Here is a 19,458-nt window from a genome sequence, read left to right as displayed (position 1 = left end):
ACAACTGGCCAAAACTGGTCAGCGTGGTGCACAACCAGGTGGTGAGTTCCAGGCCAGGTGAAGAGCCACAACTCCCATCATCCCTGACATATAATGGTAATAGTTGTGACATAAACAACTAGCAAAATTAAAATTATTACTTTAAATTGCAATATTATATGCGCAGCCTAGACGTATTTACATTTACATATTGCATGTGGTTAAAGTGAAAATTTGGTAAAATGTGAATTTTAAAAGAAAAAGTTTAAAGAATTTTTAAAAATTAAACATTATTTTTTTAATTTTTTCCCCAAAATTAAATGTTTAAAATTTTCAAATTCAAAAGAAACTTGGGGCCTCTCCTTTCTCCTCCTGCTGAGCCTCATCCCATTTCATCAGTGTTTTAAAGGGACAGGTGAATGCCACAGCCCATTTCTGTCAAAAGGCAGATGTTTGAGGAGCAATGGTGTTACCGTTTCCCTTTCCATTGATCATCAATTGCTCCAAAAATCTAGACATTAAATTGCTTTCCAGCTCTTTCCATTCCTGGTCTCCAGGTTTTCTTTGTCTCTTTCAACAAACAAACAAACCAAAAACCTCAGGCAGATTCACCTGCTTAGCAACAAAACTCTGAATTGCCTCAAGTTCTAATCCTCCTCCTAAAGCTTTACTGTTTTAATGACTCTTCAGAGATTTGCAGATAGTAAAGATTAGCTAATCTTTAGTTCAGGCCACTTGTGTGAAAGTTTTTATTAAGTCTGGTGGTGATTAATGGATGTAGGCAATGAATTACAGCAAAGAAAAACTTGCCATGATGCTCCATCTTCTGCAAGGGGCTTCTAATCTATAGTAGATGAGCCCAGAGTCTTGAAATTATTATTTTCTTTCCTAAAGCTGTGGCAGAATTTCTTGCAGGGGAAATACTGCCATATTAGCTGAGACCCCAGCATTTCTAAAACAGTGGAGCCATGCTGAAAGGTGTCATACTCATTTAATTCTTAAAATATGATGTGCTCACTATAGTAGAATTTATAAAGTCATCCCTTCAAAGGTGTCTTAAGCTTTCCATCTTCAGAGTGATCCTCATCACTAGTGATATGTAAATTCTTAACAAACATAAAGTTTTATGCTCATTTAATTCTTAAAATATGCTGTACTCTTTGTAGCAGAATTCATGAAATCATCCCTTCAAAGGATTATTAAGATTTTCCATCTTTCAGATAACACTCATAAAATTAAGGAATTTTATAAAGTATTATTAAAGTGGAATATAGGACAGGAAGTTATCAGAGAAGGCATGATAGGCTGGGAGAAGAACATTCCATGAAGTGCATCATTGGGAAAAATCATGGAAAGAAAATTTAAGATTTAAACTTACCTAAAATCAGAAGTCTAAACTGATTAAGTTGTAAAATTTAAACAGCTAAAATCATGACTTAAATATCTGCTTAAATATTTTGTAGTCTGGAGGAATCTATGGGAGAAGGAATTAAAAGAGATACAGACAAGCGATGACCAAAGGCATTAACACATATTTATTTCTCAGAGGCTTAAATTATTGGATATATTTTAAGGGAAAGAAATGTTTGGGGGGACCACTGTATCTCTGACAGAAGGAAGCACTGTGGAAGAACCAATGAGAAGACCCTGCCATGTGTGAGTCCCTACCAGCCACAGCACTTTGGGACATTACAACTAGAGCTTAATTATATAATTCCAATACAACCATGCCAACATAACAGAGACATACCAGCTGCTGAAATAGCAAGACCATATCTTGCTGACTATTTAGTAAGTTTCAGATTGATCTCAGCCAGTTGGATAGGTTGCTGCCCATTTGAAAAGGACTGGAAATCTTAATGTTTTATTCTTTCATACACTTTCCCAAAATGGATGGCACAATTGGTTATGTAACTTTTCTAATTGCAGCTACAAGGAATAAAACAGATTTTATCATTGCAGCCCAGCCAGCAGTGCAATCATTAATCTCCCTGAATGGTCTCTTTTCTTGATTTTCTTCCTTGGAAAGTTTTCATTTAGAAAATAATCATCAGTAGTTGGCACACCATGTATCATATAAATAAAGGTGTATTTTATTCTTCTTCATTTTCTGGAATACCAAACATGAGCTCTTCTCCACTGCACCCCCTCTTTTCTAAAAAAAAAAACCCAAAAATATATCAAAAACTTAATTGGACAATTGAACAGTTTCACCTCTGATTCAATAATGTAATTTATAGAAAGAAATGGGATGATCATGTGCATGTCACTAAGTAAATCAAAATGATAATTGATAGGTGTCACAATGGCCCATGATCCTATACATTTGTCATGTTAACTTATACTAGGAGAAATAACATATATGAGAGCAAGCTGTCCTATTATGTCTCGTTCCGCAGTATCTCATAAATACATAAAGCAAACTGAAATGAGAAACAAAACAAAACAAAAACAGGAGCATTCCTGCTGTTTCTCACCTCTGCCTAGGTAGAAGTTTCTATTAATTTCCCTCACCTCTAAATTCCTCCAACTCCTGTTTTGTCTCATTTCAAGTTATGACTGATGGAGTGAGATCACGCACCCTGAATTCTGCAGCCAGTTTTTTCAGGCTAATGTTATATGAATATCTACATGCTGGCAGAGGATGTCCAGTTGCCTTGGAATGCCTTAGGGATGTCCATCACATCCATGCAAAGTGGACAGAAGTGAGACCTTTGGAGTGATTTGAGTGTTTCCTGAGGAGGGGGGCTTCCCCCAAAGCTACAAGTATCTAAGGTGACCCCACTTGAAGCTTCGTTTAAGCTTTGAACTTAAGAAAAATTCTGGCACCAAAAATAATTGATTTTTAATGTATTCTGTGTGAAGGATACACAGGGTGGGAGAGAAGGTGAATGAAGAAGGGAGTGGGATTGAATGACTTACAGGCTGAACATGTTTATTGATGGAGAGAGTGGGAAATGAACCACTCTCTCCAGCACCACATATTTTTGTAGAACTTCTCATCCACACAAGCATCTACACTTATCTTTCTGAATGTTGCCCATTTACCACTAAGAATAACTAAGGGCCACCTCTTTGTTGCCAGTCGTATCCTTAATAACAATTGCAAGAAACATGGTAAGATAAACATGTACATTTTAAATGTAAAGTCTACTCATGCAAACTTCTTCTAAAACTTGCCTTTTTTCTGAAACTTGATAACCTGATGTCCTCCTTCTAATCCTCCCAAGAAATACAAAAAGTTATTGTTTTTTAAAAAAGACCCACGACCTTTAAAAACAAGTAACCCACAACCCCCTGCATCTATTTGTCTACAATTTGGCAAATAAATTGCCAAAGGCCTATGAAGCCAGCTAATTTCATCCTATTCTAACAAAGAGAACCACAGCTACCACTATATGGATTTACCATTACAGTAAATGGGGAGGCATGGGGCAAGGTGTTATCAGTACGCTGATGACACTCAAATATGTTTCTCTATGCTTCTGACTCTTGCAGTGACCAAAGACTGCATCTCTTCTCTGAATGCCTGCCTTGAGTCGGTAATGGGCTGGACGAGGGAAAACAAACTCAAGCTGAATCCAGAGAAAATGGAGGTAATAGCGATAGGATCCCTAGGCCCAGGCAGGGAAGTTTGCCAACCTGTCCTGGATGAGGTCACACTTCCCCTAAAGGACAAAGTTCACAGTTTGGGAGTACTCCTATATCCGTTTCTGCAGTAGTCATCTCAAGTAGATGCAACGATTGGAGTGCTTGGTACCAACTTCGGTTGATATGCCAACTGTGTCCCTACCTGCACCAAAAGGACCTTCAAGCAGTGGTACTCACACTGGTAATCTCTCCTTTAGATTTCTGTAATGCGCTCTACATGGGGCTACCTTTGTACCAAGTTCAGAAGCTTCAATTGGTTCAAAATGCTGCAGCCAGATTGGTCACTGGAACATCTAGGTTTGACCACATAACACCAATATTAAAATCTCTTCACTGACTGCCGATCAGCTTCCAGGCCCAATAAAAAGTGTTGGTTATTACCTTTAAAGTCCTATATGGCTTGGGCCCGAGTTACTTGAAGGAACACCTCTCCCTACACAATCCTTCCCACACTCTCAGGACATCTGGGAAGAAATTATTAGAGTGTGCAAAAACTAGGTTAACAACAACTTCCCACAGAGCATTTTCCGCCATAGCCCCCAAGTTATGGAACGACTTGCCAGAAGAGATGCGCCTTCAAGAAAGCACTCAATACGGATCTCTTCCGACGAGCCTATCCATGAAATTTGCTGTAAAATATCCCACCTCCATTAGTACTGTATGTTTTATGAAAGTTAATTGTATTTTATTAACCTTATTGTATTGATAATATGCTTTTGTTTTATTGAATGTATTTAATATGTTTTTATTTCTGGAATAATTTGTTGTAATCCCACCTCGATCCGCAGGGAGAGGCGGGAAATAGAAATAAAATTTATTATTATTATTATTATTATTATTATTATTATTATTATTATTATAGATTTCCTAATACTGACTTTAATTAACATTCCTTGAGTCAAAGTGGACAGTTTTCCTGTTGATCTAATCTGGGTTGCCAGATCAAATCTAGGGCAAGACTCCTGTAACTTGAATTCTTAGATCCTTAAATGTTTAGATTTTGGAAGAAGAAAAGGTACTGTACTGTAAAGTTCCATCAAGTCCAATGAATGTACCTGTCTTCCAGACACCAAACATTTTAACTGTAGGCATCCCCTTCCCAATATAGCTTTTGCCTCATCTTCTCCTCCCATGTCTATTGGCAATGTACCTCCATACTGCTTGGCAGAACCTTAAAGTACCTTGTCCTACTCAAAAGATCTATTAAAGATTTAAGTTGTAGACTCAGTTGGGAACCAATGAATGAGGATACAGACTGAATTTGGTGATCCTTCCCCAGACAATTAAATTGGGAAATGACATCAAAAATAGAAGCAAAATTAAAATTTGGAAAACAAATATTCTTTAGACATTCAAATAAACTCGGAAAATGGCTATTGTACAAATGCATAAAAAGAAAAGAAAAGAAAAAGGAAGGATACTAGAAATAAAAGGAGGAAAAAACTACATTCAATAAAATGAAATTTTAAAAGATCTTTTTATAATAATTACATGGATTTATTCAATGAAAACTCTGCTTCAGAAGAAAAATTAAAAATAATTATTTAGAAACTGAAGAGACTTTACAAATCACAGAGAATTAAATAGGTCAACTTCCATGATGGAAATAATTGAAGCTATTAAAAAAGAAAAAATTGAGAAGATTCTCAGACTAGATGGATTCACAACATTGTATTACAAAGCTTTTGAAGAACAATGATTATTGCCACTATATATCAAACAGGGATGAAGATCAAGTTCATGGGGGAAATGCAAATACAGTTGTCCCACCATTTTTGTGGGGGATCCGTTCCAGAGACTAGGACCCAGAGCAATGGATGTAGACTGCAGTGAAAGAGATTCCACCTCAACATTAGGAAGAACTTCCTGACAGTTAGTGCTGTTTGACAGTGAACACACTCACTTAGAGTGTAGTAGAGTCTCCTTCCTTAGAGGTCTTCAAACAGAGGCTGGATTGCCATCTGTCGAGGATGCTTTGATTGAGATTTCCTGCATGGCAGGGGGTTGGACTGGATGGCCCTTGGCTTGAATGGTGGTGTGTGCTACTGACACGCACCCCATTTTAAGTCCCTCCATTTGCCCCTTCCAAGTAAGCGAGGGACGTGATTCGAAGTCCACAGAAACAGGGGGGCGACTGTGTTACCCTAATCACAAGAGAGATCCACAGCATACCAAGAATTCCATACCTTAAATGGAAATAACTCTTAAATGGAAATAACAAAGATCAGTTTCATAAATTTGTAGTGGGCAGCATTTGTAGTGGGCAGCATAGCTAGAAAAAACAGGATTACTTTTAATAAGGAAGGACCCCTGTACAAAGCTTTGTGTTCTAATCCATACAATGTGTTGAAATATATAGTACAGTGAGCCCATGTCATAACCGGGCTCCTTATAGGTGGCTTTCAGCATACGCTGAAGCTGCCTGGGAAATGTGTGCATGCCGCACAGCAAGCCCGAGTCCCATTATATCCAATGGGGCTCGCAAATGGCTCACGTGGCCACACGGTGCACACAGCCACACAGTGAGCATGAGCCCCATTGGATATAATGGGGCTCACGCTTATGTGTTTTTTGCTTTACGTGGGAGGGGGGTCCAGAACGGATCCCCCGCATAAAGCAAGGGCCCACTGTACTAACAGTTTCTAAGGATCTGTAGTATTGACCAACAATTATGTAATGGGGAATTAAGATCAGCGGAAGACCTTTGCATAGTCACACTACAGCTCTCTTCATGTATTTTCCCTATTCAGATGTGGATATATGAAGGAGGGAAGCCATACAATACCAAGTGCAGTACAAAGAAACAGCCATGTCACCTTTTCGGTGCACGTACTTTTCTTAATATGGCTAACTATGGACAAGAGTGCCATATAATCTGTTTTGAGCCCTTTTGAGGCAGGATGGGTTTGTTTGATAAGCTAGTCATATTTGGATGCAAATTACGCAGTTAATAATTACACAGAACAGAAAAAGGCTGCATGCCTTTTGGAGCCTAAGTCCTACGAAATCTCCAGGGCCTGGACCTCTGGTGTTCTGCACAGTAGGAAAACAAATAAATCATATTATAAAAGTTGGTATCTCAGCATACCAGGGAATAACTATAAAACCTGTGGCTAAATTTAGGTAGGGCACCTCGACCATGCACAGGCCTAATGCCAGTTTTCAGAGAAAACCTTCCTGGCATCTAGACATTGGTGGATGGATATGTGTGGCAAGAAGCCCGTTTCACACTACTGAATTGTGCAGTTTTTGTGTCTGAATAGAATTTCTGGAGATTATGTACTTGGAATTGTTTGTCTGCTTCAGGTGAATTGATTAAGAGAACATATCCACTATGAATTGACTAACAGAACTTTGAGATCAGTGAAAGCCAAATGATGAAGTTTTATAGAAACAAATAAGCCAAGATTTTAGCATTGAACAATAGTGTTATTAAATGAAAAATATTCTTGTTACTATGTCAGTTCTAGTTACTGTGTCAATTTAAATATGCTAAATCTTCACACATTCTAATCCAAGTTACTAAATGTCAACATCTACCTTTGGGCTTTGGTTTCCCTGAAGCTATTTTTAAAGAGCAATCAGTTTCAACATTGTATATATGCCCATATGCCCATATGCAGTATTAGAAACAACATAGACTGCAAATAATAGATAGGTGCTTGAGCCTACAGAATCAAATGCTGACTGCAATCAAAATAATTGTTCAGAGCAAATATACTCTACACCTGCTAAGAAACGCCATACCCCATATAAACATGATCAGAAACTTTTAGAGGGATAGTGCAATTTAAACACAATTAGCAACAATATGTCAATTAAAAAAGCAGCAACATGTAAAATGCCGGAAGACAACATCTTGCCAGGATGGTTCTAATGGAATATTACCTTGTAAATATTTGGATATGGGCATCTTGCCCTTTCAGCTTCAGATGTGCACAGAAGGAAAATCACTTTGGAGTCTACTTCAGTATTTTGAATAGCTGCTGTTCTCCAATTAGTGTCATGTTTCACATTGGATCTGAAGAAGCACCTCACACATTCGTTTTCAAAGCCTGGGCTATTTTTCCCATTGACTATAATGGAGGAAATTAACAATTGGCTGTAAACTTTTTATTTTTATTTGAATTTGAAAATGCAGCCACACATTCTGAGGGAATGGAGTTGGTTCTTTTTGTTTTAATGTGCAAGGCCCCTTTAACATGTGCATTTTTGAAAAGATGGGATGCCTTGACCTCTCTTTGGCTTTGTACAACTGTAACATACATAACAGGGGTGCCTCTAACTAAATTCCTTGAAATGTTTCTGAAGGATTAGTGAAGAACTTCAATTTCCAAATATGTTTCAGTAGACGGGCAGGACACCATGGACCAAGCCCATGGTATCCTGCCCCTTCTTCCTAACTGGGTTGGGGCAGTGACAGGTGGGTACTTACACACCTGCACATGCACCTACAACAACTCCCTGGGCCCACTGCCACTACACACCCTGTACCTGTCACTGCCATGAATCCCAAAGGCCTCTATCATGGCTGGTAAGAGCAAAAACATGGTGCCTGTATATACTCACATGACCAGGTACCCCCTTCTGATGTCAGAGTGGCAGGTATGGGACATGCAGGGCTGTCTAGTATTCAGCTATCACTATGGAGCTTCTAGGAAACTGGTCTTTTTGGACTGGATTGAAGCCCCTTTGGGTTGGGATCAGTTTAAGACCACTCAATTGATACCTGGACTGGCTGATCCTGGCCTGGGGCTAATGGCCTGAATTATTCACACAGGCTGTGGGGAACACAGGTTTTTTGGTCCATACATAAAAGCCCTAAGTCAATTTACAATGAGCACTGAAAGCACTGGAATAACTTCTGATAGGTTACTTAATACTCCCCCACCACATATGACTGGAATACTTTGGTAAAGTTTACTGACTGAAGCCTAGAACTGTCCATGAGAAGACTGTTAAGTGGTTTCTTTTTATGGAGAGCTTGCCTGTTGTGGGAGATTAACAACTCAGAAAGCCACTAAAACACAAAATCGCCTGTGGGAGATTAGAAACACAGAAAGCTCTGGGTCTGTCTAACCCAGTACTTGCGTCTCTGACTGGCAGTGGCTCTACACTCCATTTGGACTACTGTAACACACTCTTTGTGGGTGGGGCTGCCACTGGAAATGGTTCAGAAATTTCAGCAGGTCGAAATACTGCAGCTAGAATGTATCTTTCTATATGAACTTGCCAGAGTCTCAAGATCTACAGGGGAAGGCTTTCCTCAGTGCCATCACCATCATAGGCCAGTCTATTGAAGACATGAGAGAGACTTTCTTCTCTCCTTTCTGTCTGTGCAGTTCCCTTCTATAAAAGGCTAGGCTGGCCTTAAACAAGACTGCACTTCTTTATTGTGTTTTAACATTTTTATTATCAGGTTTTTAGTTTATGTTGTTTTCCGCCTTGTGTTATGTTGTTTTCCACCTTCCATCATTTCTTCCCTGGGTCTCATGCTGGGAGAAAGGGAGCATATGGGTGTGTGGTGCTTGTCTTTAGGCCATTTCCAACTTATGGTGACCCTAAGGTGAACCTATCACAGGATTTTCTTGGCAAGTTTCGTTAGAGGGTTTTTCCATTGCCATTTGCTGAGGGTGAGAGACTGAGACTAGTCCAAGGTCACCCAGTGGGTTTTCATGGTCAAGCAGGGATTTGAACCCTGCTCTCTAGAGTCATAGTTCAATGCTCCAATGAATACACCATGATGGCTCTCACATATTAAATAAATAAATAAATATAAACAAAGCAGGTCAGTTTGTGAACATATGGACTTTATATATGATTTCCTGATATCTAGAAAACTTCTGTTTTCTCAGATAATAGCTGTTGCAGATTACTGCAGTTAAAAAAAGAGAGAGCAATGACACACATTTAGCCGCTAGAAGGTAGGAGCAATCCAAGATGAGATCAGTTAAACCCAGCTGGAGGCTTATTTCTGTGTTCACAGATTCATTGACAGCTATTAACAGCTCCTTGCAGTTTTTATCCTCCTCTGCAACAGCTCTCATTGAACTGAGTTCTAAAGGACACCAAGAAAAGGTGTAAATAGACAGGTTCAAGTTTCCGTCCTGGTTCTGCCTGTGTTCTTTGTTTACATGGATAGAGTCTATGCCATAGAGTAATAACTCTGCTGAATCAGATCAAAGTATCCAATGAGGTACCTTCTCCTTTCATTGCTTCCCAGCAACTGGTATGAAAAGTTCAGTCCACCAGGAACAGACAGTTGTGTAGTGGCAATCTTAGTAATCCAATCTCTGCAAAGGACACACATGGAGTCTATACAAAAGAGTCCATAAATGTTAGAAATGAGGAACATCTTGATGATTCCAAGGTAAACCACAAAGGATCAACCTTTGTTCAGGCCAGGCAGCATCACAAAACGGGGCACAACAGAATAAGGAGGCCCATAGATTGCCTGAAGAATCTGCAGTGACAATAGGATTGCTATGGCAATGGGGACACTATTCATAGGACAGGAAGTCTCGGGCATCCTGTGAGAGGCTGAGGAACCACCACAGGCCTTCATGGCTTGCAGCCACTTTCTTTAAAAAGTGAGATGAGACAACCAAGGAGCAGCTCACTCACTGTCTTCCTAAGCCACTGCTGTGAAGCTAGTGACAGTGAACACCTCTTGGAACTGCAAATCTCCTTCCAAATATGAAGTCACTCTGATATCTGTGTGTGTGTGTGTGTGTGTGTGTGTGTGTGTGTGTGTGTGTGTAACCTTTCATATCCCCTAGCAGTGTTAGCTGGTGACCTCCATGTGAGGGAGGGAGGTAATGATGATGTTCTAAAGGCAGCTATCCATTTTACCTGAATGGCATCCCTCCCTACAAATAGATTCAGGACCTTAGACAGCTCTTTTACAATTCATATTAAGAATAGATTCACTGCCCTGCTCATATGCCACTATTCCTCTAAAGTACTGTATTTGTAGAAAACAAAGCTTAGGGAAAGTTATATTTTTGGACCCCAAATTCTGCAGCACCACCCCAGCCAGCATGGGCAATGGCAGTGTTAGCTGGAGGATTCTAAAAATATGGCTACCTCTTTGTGATGAGTCTGGAGACAGCAGATTAGTAAACCCCCCCCCCCCCCCCCCGCCAGCCAGAGCCATACTTATAAACCTGTCCAAGTCAGTGATTCACTTTCCTTATTTTGTTAAGCTTAATTGGTTTTTCTAGTTTAGTCTCTGCTTTTGGTTTTAAACTATGAAAGTTGGAAAGGAAGTGTTGCTAGATAGCTGTTTTCATTCTTGACTCAACAAAAGGCAAAATGATGCCCTTTGTTTGGTTTAGACTGGTGCACATTTTAAATCCCCTGGAAAAAAACGTACAGGGTGCCAGTTAGAATATTAATGGGAAGGCAGCTTTGCCAAATCAAAGCAGATTCATGTAGCTTCACTGGGTCACCTCTGAGCCTAAATGTAGAAGTCAATTTATTCTCAAGCAGAATATTTGCAGGCATAGTGTCTCCAGTATTTGTAAAATACGTATCTTTCAGCATGACCCAGGAGAAATTCTAATGGTATGGGTCAGGGTAAAACAGAGGCAGGCATATGTCTCTGGGATTTCTGTCTAGATAGATAGAGCCTAATTCCCAACACCCTTCCAGACCTGTAGGGGTATGCAAGCTTAGATCTTTGAAAGAAGGAGGTTGTGTGGTTGGCTTCACTTCTTCTGGCTTTGTCTCTGGTGTCCCCACTTTCCACTCCCACCCTCCAATCTCAATGAGCAGCAACTAGCACCTATCTAAAGCCTTACCAGGCTTGCACCAGCAAAGCAGAACGTATGGATGAGTGTGGGGTTTGTAATAGTTGATGTTTATATATCCCTTTTTGGTTCCATAAACTCCACTATAACTTTCTTTCTCACTCAAGGAAAGGATAATTACGCATGGTACATCAGCCCCTTGGGTGCACTTTCTCCATTCAGGTACCATATATAGAGCCTGTGACAAGAATCCTATTGGTAGTTTTTTGTGGGTTTTTCGGGTTATGCGGCCATGTTCTAGAAGAGTTTGTTTCTGACATTTTGCCAGCATCTGTGGTTGGCATCTCTGAAGATGCCAGCCACAGATGCTGGCAAAACGTCAGAAACAAACTCTTCTAGAACATGGCCACATAGTCCAAAAAACCCACAAAAACTATGGATGCCAGCCATGAAAGCCTTCAAAATCCTATTGGTAGGTTATGCTCAGCAGGTTATGCCAGCAGAAATATTTTTAAATATGTTGTGGAAGTGGTTATTCTATACCTCTTTGTGTAACACCTTTACTCCAATGTGCAGAGAGGCAACCACTGGCTCCTGGGTACAGCTCCACCTTGTGGCCACTGACTAGCTGTACCTGGGCACTCAGGAATGAAGAAAGAACTTTCAACATGGTCCAAGGGGCAATGGCTGCTTCCCCTCTTTCCACAAGTGCACAAGGACAGTCAGACCACGCCAAGGCACACTCCTGTGTCCATGGAGTAGAGCTGTGCCCAAAAGCTCTTGATTACTTTTGGCCACCTAGGAGAGGAGGAGAAGCAGCCATGGTCTCCCAAGCATTGGCATAGGTCTATTGGCAGAGATCTACACTCTACCAGTAGCCCTGTTGCAGTGGTTCTCAAATGGTGGTGGTGGGGACCCCACAAGGAGGGCATGAGATATGCTCAGTGGGTGTGTGTCCAAGACTTGGAGGACTTCCTCTTCTTACTCCCCCACTTCCCAAAATCTTTCTGTCCTGAAAGGGAAGAGAACAACAAGAAGAGCACTTGTTGGAGCCTCTACCTGAGAGAGGAGAAGGAGGAGAGCTATTTCCTTATAAGATGTTATACATGAATGTTTGAATGAAAATACACACATTAAACAAACAAAATTCATATACTAAGTCAAATGAGTGGATGTTCAAAATTCAGATGTAGATATAAAGGGAGCCACAAAGATAAAACGTCTGAGAACTACTGCCATCTCAGTTTGGTAGGGTTTTCTACCCAGCAGATCCAAAGATTCTTCCAAGCTTATCTGATACACCCACCAATATACAGTAGTACCCTTTTGCCTCTTCCACTGTTGCAGAGGCAGGGCTATAGAGGTTTCCAGGGGATAGGCTGATAAGGATGGATCTCTGAGGTTAGATCTCTAGTCTTGCTCTGAGATGGAACCTCATGCTGCACTCTCTGAGAAGATCTAGGATACCCTCTCAGGGACTGTTTAAGGGCAGCCAAAATAAATGGGAACATCAAATGGAGATTTCTGTAAAAGATTTATTTCTTTAATTGTCCTTTGTATGGTTCAAAAAGTGATCGGTTTGCAGTGTCTTTTCATATTTTCATTTAAAAGATGTCTGCAATGATCTCCTTGATAGTTGCAGGTTTATTTATTATTTAATTATTTTTGCCCCAGTGGTTTGTATCCTTAATCAAATTCATTTGCTTTTATATATTTATTTATTTCTCCCTTAAACTCCAGGAAACTAATTACAATGTTTGGCTTCCATTCACCTCCGGATCTTTTAATCCTCTTGAGAACCATACTGATGCTTCTGTAAATTGTAATTAAGAACAGAAATAGGGCATGGTATGTTACACATCAGGCTTGGCATTGAACAGTCACCTTTCATTAAGGAATAATCACAGTCTCTGCAGAAATAGAATTGGAGGTTACAAGATCGTGGGATAGTAATGAATGATGTGAGCAGACTTTAAAATGGTTTCAGTGTACAGTTTCTTTCCATCAAAGTCTTATCTGGTAGCCAATTCTGGGTGTAAGTTGTTTCTGTAAGTCAGTTGGAATCTTATTAAAATATGAACAGCCCATTCTACACATGCCTACTCTGAAATAAGCTGAGATCCTCTATCAAGCTGGTAGAGGGTAAAATTCTACCATCCTATTTACACAGGTTTTCCTGGGAGTAGGGAGGATGGAAATGGCTAGTCTGGTGATGATGTGAAGGAGCTCTCCTGGCACACCACCATGGCCAATCCATGGTTGGTGGATTGGGATGGTTGCATTGGGAGTGGAGCTATTAGTAGATACATTCCAACAGCTGTTGTACTGCCAAGCAGACCTCCTGAATAAGGAGCTGCTGGATACTTCCTTATGCAACATTGTTAAAATAGATCCACTAGTAATACTAGCACAGTGATTCACAAACTCTGGTCCTTTGGCGTTTTGGACTTCAACTTGACCAACATTCTGGAACTATGGGAGCTGAAGTCCAAAACCTCTGGAAGACCAAAGTTTGGGAACTACCATCTAGCATAGTAGAATTCTAAATAAAGGGTTTTGCGGAGCTTTCTCCTGGATAAGCAGACATTGAACTGCACTTTTAAATACTTTTCAGTAGGCATTTAATGAAGCCAACAATAAAAAAAATCAATATAACCATCTATTAAACATGACTTAATGTTTATCCAATGAAATACACACACACACACACACCTTAATAAGAACTTGGAAAGCTCTGTGCTTCACATTTCTCGCTATGCCTAAATAATTCATTTTCATTATGTTATAGGTGCAGATGTGAACTTGGCAAAGCTACTCTCTGGGAAAACAAGTCCCAGAATCCATGTTGGTCATATTGGCTGGGGAACTTGGAAAACTTTAGTCTAAAATAGCATGTAGGCCATATATGTTCCCTGCTTTGTCAAAGGGACATAGATAAACAAATTCTATTTTACCAGGAAGAGATGTTCAAGTACATTGCTCCAGAAGGGGTTATAATTCCTCAAAGGCAAGTTAAATACATGGACAGATAGACAGACAGTTTAACACACACACATATACTCAAGCATGTTGCTAAAGAAAGCAAGGTGAAATATGGAATATCTTGTCATATTCCTTCACTTTTCTGGATTATTAGTTGGAAGTGCAGTCAAAGACTGGTTTGTTGTTGTTGTTGTTGTTGTTGTTGTTGTTGTCAGTTGAATCCTGTTGGTGACATGTGCCTTCAGTATTTGGTTTTAAGCTTGATGTGCAAGAAGGTATTCAATAGGTCCTTACACTATACCTCTGAAGCACAACTGACTGCTTCAGAGCCAGAACATATGCTCACTGACATTTTATGAATGAATTAGTGTGTGTGTGGGGGGGGGGGGGGCACCTGACAGCCTAGAGAAGAGAGAATAAAATATTCACCTTAATCTCTAGCATACTCAGGTCTGCTTACTAGAAAAATGCTTCTTATCATTTCTCCCAGCTGCAGTACTACAGTGGGTATTTCTTGCCCTCCTCTTTCCATGAATTGGATGAGAAGATGGACTTCATTACCAAAGAGGTCAAATGTTCTGGGGCATAAGATTAATGTGGGGAGAAGAATAGAAGTACACTAGCAGAGGGTTAAATTCTGCCAGTTTCATGGAGGATCTCAGTCATTGCAACTTCGGGTGGAAAAGGAGGGCTTGTTCATGCAATCCTTAACAGATATACAAATACCTTTGCAGTGTGTGTGTTGTGTGCCTTCATGTCATTTCCAACTTCTGATGACTCTAAGGCAAACCTGTCATGGGGTTTTCCTGGCAAGATTTATTCAGAGGAGGTTTGCCATTGCCTTCCCTTGAGGCTGAGAGCATGTGACTTGCCCAAGGTCACCATGTGAGTTTTATGGCCAAGCCAGGAATTGAACCCTGGTCTCAGGAGTCATAGTCCAATGCTCAAACCACTACACCACACTGGCTCTTATTTATTGTGGATAGATGCTAAATTATTTTCATTGGATAATATGGTAGGACAATATTCATGAATATTTGTCTTTCTGAATAGCATTGTTTAATCCTGTGAATAGTAAGTGCTGATCCATTATGTCTATTGCATGTGCTTGCAAAATGTAATGTCTTATCTAAACACTCATTTTCGTGTCTATGGTTACAATTATCTGCTGTGTATACAATTAATCTTAGGCAAATAAAATACAGAATGAAATGTTTTTATATCAGTATTGCAGGCTAAAAACATTGGAAAGTGTTAAATTTGAAAGATGATTATGTCCCTTCTATAATATTTTGATCATTAGTTTTCAAAGGCCTCTTGAGTTTATGGTAATGTGTGGGGACTTAGAGTTTTATTAACTAGATTTATTGTACTATCAATATGGCATTAAATTCAATATAGCTTCCATATGGATTTATTTGGATTTTTGTTGGATGTTTTTTTTAAAATCAGGATTGATAGTGAAATATACCTGAGATTCTATGTTCTCACTTGTAAATGAAAAATTGTGATCTACAAACCCAGAGTGTGACAAGAATAAAAACTCACTCATTTCTGTGGATTCTTAAGAACATAGAGTTGCCTTCACAAACTATTTCCAGCATGGAAATAATGTCAGCCTTTTAAAAACAAATAATCCATAACAGTCTTATTTTGCATTTTGGAAAAAAAAGTGTGGGACTTGTAAAATCTTCAGGAAAAAGAAGAGGTGAACTTTTAGAGTCTCTGAATTCTTTTCAGACTCAGATCAAAACCGAAGCATGTGAGGAATTTCTGGCCTCCTCTCTCCATCCTGTCTGCATAAACCAGAGGGGGATAACTGCAGAAGTGGCCAATATTTTACCCAGTTTGGCTGAATTTTGCTCCAGATCACTTGGAGGCCTCCAGAAGTGACAATTTTCATCCTCCCCCCTTGCTTCTCTTGTTTTTAGCTCCCCAAAATGGCATGTACAGGAGCTCTGGAGGAGGAATAAAAGGAACCTGGCCCATCTAAGCCAACAGCATACCCTTTGACAATTCACAAATGAAAACCAGGACACGTGTGAATGAGCAACACCAGAGCATGTTCAAAAGGAATGGTTAGGCAACATGAGAGCAAAACCAATGGAGAAGAAAGCTATTATTTTAAGCAAAGAAACCCTGGAATTTTTGTATTGATTTAGGAAATTATGGAAGGTGGAAAGGTGATTAATCTAGTTGCTCATGGAAAGAAAGACTCTGCCCCTTCCTCTCCTTACTGAGGGCAAACTGCTTTTCACGTTGAATTCAGTTTGCAGCAAATGACATAAACTGAGGACAAAGGAGAAAAGTGGGAGGAAGAGAGAGAAACCAGAACCCTTTAAAAGCATTAGAGAAAATGGGACAGCAGAGGATTAACTGGAACTGTCCCTGCAAACTCCTACCCCATAAACCCTCACAACTACCCTGAATCCTCTCTTCTCCTTATAGAGGAGCTATGAATAGCAAGAGAAGGAAAAACAGTAAGGGGTGAGAGAAAAGGAGGAGAGGCTAGGAAGAAAGGAAAGGAAAGAGAGGGAGCTTTGACCCTTCTGTGTTTTATTTAATATTTTGACAAACACCTTTCAAACACAAAGCTCTGCAGTAATAAGCTTTTTAAAACTGACAGCAAAATAATTAGGATATCTCTTTAAAAAGTAAAAAAAAACCCAATTATATTAACAAGTTCATGAATTAAATATTGAAACTATGCTTTTACATATGGTGGCATAGCATATTTTTCATTTTTTTTCTAGCTTTGCACAGGAGTAAACACTATACACAAATCATCTTATATATTCCGTACAAGTAAGCCATCAAAATCATATTACATTTGCTTTTTTGCATTATTATCAAAGTAAAACACTGTGCAAAATACATCTTAATACAATAATGCCTGTGATAAAACTGAAGTTTCTTTTCTTTTTGGTGGGGAGGGAGAAGGGGATATTTTATCAACACATTGGTGCAAACTGGCAATATATGTACAAGTAAAGGAACAGAAACCTGCAGCAATTGAGTATGCACAAGACATTATCAAACCTTTATTTATTTATTTTTTGTAAAAGGATTCATAATATATTGCTTCTTTTTCAGAAATAAAATCAGGTAATTCAAAAGTCCTCTGTCAAATTACTTAGCAGTAAAATATTGCTTACAGCTGAGTAGCCACATATGGAAGTGGGCTGTCACACTTCCAAAATCCAGTCACAAATCCTGAAAATGCATAATTTCAGAAGCAGCTAATAATGAGTTGGGTCTCTGCCAGAAGGCAGATGGTTTTTGGAGTCCTTATTAACAGCATGGCTGAATGTCTCCAGTGGTTTGCAACTTGTATCTGTGACCTTGTTGAATACTCTCCACCCCCCCCCCTTTTGCTTTGCCAATTTTAGGCTGGGAAAAGATATGAAGGCTGATATAATTAACTGGGGACATGATTTTTCTCTGTTTCGTTTCTTCTTTATTGTACAATTCTTCAGTACTGTACTGAGCACTGAGTGCCATGCTCGGTTTCTCAGTTTGTGTGTGTGCATGGGTGGACCATGTATACACACTTTGTCTTTGTTTCCGTGCCATATTACCCTTTGGAGCCCATTTTCCATTGGTTTCCTGGGTGGGGGGGGGGGGGGTTGGGTATTGCACCCTCGCCCAAGGGCTCACCTTATTTCCTACAGTGCGGACTGGATTTGATTGTCAGCAGAGGGATAAGTCTTGGTAGAATTTGTCTAGGGGGCTAAATCTTTTTTAAAAAAATTATTGTACTTTATTCTTTATTGAAGTTGACTCATTTTAATGCAGAAAATAGTTTAATTCTATTCCAATGCTTTTTTAAAATGCTTTTAATTGTATCATTCTTTTACATTGTGAACTGCTTTGAGTTCCAATTCTGAGGAAAAAAGTAGGGTGTAAATGCATATAATAATACTGTATATAATCATGTATAAGTCTAGAAATGTTAGTAAAAAATTGACCCAAAAAACCTGAGTCGATTTATCCATGGGTCAATGTAAGTACTGTGCTTTAATTCTTACTTTTTAAAAAAACAAGCATCCCCTGTTAAAATGCAATATATATATATATATATATATATATATATATATATATATATAATCACTTTTGGAAGCATACATTTCCCCTCTACACTCTCTTCCATCCAGCTTTTAGGGTGAGCACAAACAGTTCTGCCTGCTGGAATTTTGTATGTTCTTTGACATCATCCTTTAAATACTTTGTTACATGCCCCTAAGTTTTACCTTCAACATATCCATGGGTCATACATATCACAAATCCATAATTTTGGCCCCCAAACCTGCCCTCGACTAATACATGAAGTGGACTTATAGTTAAGTACATATCCTAATAATAATAATACCATCACCATCACCATTGGCTGTGAGGTGATGCTGGATCCTATCAGTTAAAGGGTTAGAATACTACTCTGTTACATACCTTCTGCTGCATCATTTACCAGCAATGAAACATATGTTACAGCAGTAATGTGTGCAGTGTTCAACAGCCAAAGAACCTTTGGAGGGGCTGGAAATACACCCCCTCTTGAACACAACTCAATCCTGTACTTCAAATGTAATTAGTAGTTCTATAGAAAATAATATTATGCCTCAAAAACAATCCACTACTGCACCAATTAAACGGATATGCAGTCTGATCCACTGCATGTTTATTGGGAAGGCCTAATGGTTGCATTGGAACTTACTCTTAGGTAGGGATCTGTACTTATGACAAGAGGCTACTGTTAGAACAGAATATAGAGAAACAGAATGGTTCTGAATTGGCAAATGGGTCAGGCAAGGCTGCATTCTATCACCATAACTGTACAACTTGTATGCAGAAGATATCGTATGAAGAGCAGATTTAGACTCAGAAGGAGGAGGGGTAAAGATAGAAGGAAGAAACATTGACAATCTAAGATACCTGGATGATACCATACTAGTAGTGAAAAACATCATAGACTTGGAACAATTACTAAACAAGGCCAAGGAAGAAAGTGCAAAAGCAGGCTAACTGCTGAACATAAAGGAAAAAATTAATGACCATGGAAGATCTACAGAAATTCAAGCCAGAAGAAAATTGAAATAGT

Source organism: Sceloporus undulatus, chromosome 3 (genome assembly GCF_019175285.1).
Source record: "Sceloporus undulatus isolate JIND9_A2432 ecotype Alabama chromosome 3, SceUnd_v1.1, whole genome shotgun sequence".
Classification (NCBI taxonomy): domain Eukaryota; kingdom Metazoa; phylum Chordata; class Lepidosauria; order Squamata; family Phrynosomatidae; genus Sceloporus; species Sceloporus undulatus.
Note: the sequence above shows the minus strand (reverse complement) of the source record.